Source organism: Monopterus albus, unplaced genomic scaffold (assembly GCF_001952655.1).
Source record: "Monopterus albus unplaced genomic scaffold, M_albus_1.0 scaffold321.1, whole genome shotgun sequence".
Classification (NCBI taxonomy): Eukaryota; Metazoa; Chordata; class Actinopteri; order Synbranchiformes; family Synbranchidae; genus Monopterus; species Monopterus albus.
In genome coordinates, this window is record NW_018128201.1 from 20402 (window position 1) to 21387 (window position 986).

Below are 986 nucleotides of genomic sequence, written 5' to 3' on the forward strand. Positions count from 1 at the left end.
CCATATGCTTGTATTCTTAGTAGGAGATTTGTAAACTAGTAGATAGTGACAAAGCCCAGTGGACCAGACAGCAGCAGCAGCAGCAGCAGCAGCAGAAGAAGAAGAAGAATTTTTTTTTTATTGAACAAATGTATTTACAACGAATATGGTAAACATATATATAGTAGTATATAGTACATATAAATATACTATATACTATATATAAATATAGTATTCCATAACATTATTGGAGAGCAGGTGCATTAATAAAGAACAGCACAAGAAAGGAAGGAGAGAAAAAGAACAATAAATAAATACATCAATAAAATAAGGTTAGAATTTAAAAAAGTGTAGAAGAAGAAGAAGACGAGGAGGAGCGTAGAAACAGAAGTGTCAAAGTCAAAGGTCAAAATGTTTATTTATCATATGCACAGTTAGGAAAGGTATTTCCCTGTACAATGAAATTCTTACTTTGCCGTCCACATGAATGCCACACAATACAAGTGAAATATAAAGTAGATGAGCAATAACACAAATCTAAATAGGCAGTAAAATCACAAATCTAAGGCACTTTAAAGCAGCAAGTGAAGGGAGCAAATAAAAATACAATACAATATAATGCAGAGAGAATATATGCTACGTGGGAGCTGTGGAGTGCAAATACTCAGCAGTGAGTGTGCAATTATGCGTGTGCAAAATGAGTATGTAAACAGTACAGATGGAATTACATGAGGTAGACCCGTCCTGACCTATCACTGCGGTGTCGTCCGCAAATTTTAGGATGTTGTTGTCTTTGTGGGAGGTGACACAGCCCTGGGGGGTGAACAGGGTGTAGAGCAGGGGTGGCCAATTCCAGTCCTCGAGGGCCACTGTCCTGCTTGTTTTCCAACTGTCCCTGCCTGACCTGTTGATGATTACCTGGCTCAGGTGTGTTCAGTCAGTCAGAAGCTGGAAGATACCAATTCACTTTATCTTTCCTCACTCCACTTTCATCTAAGATGGTATCT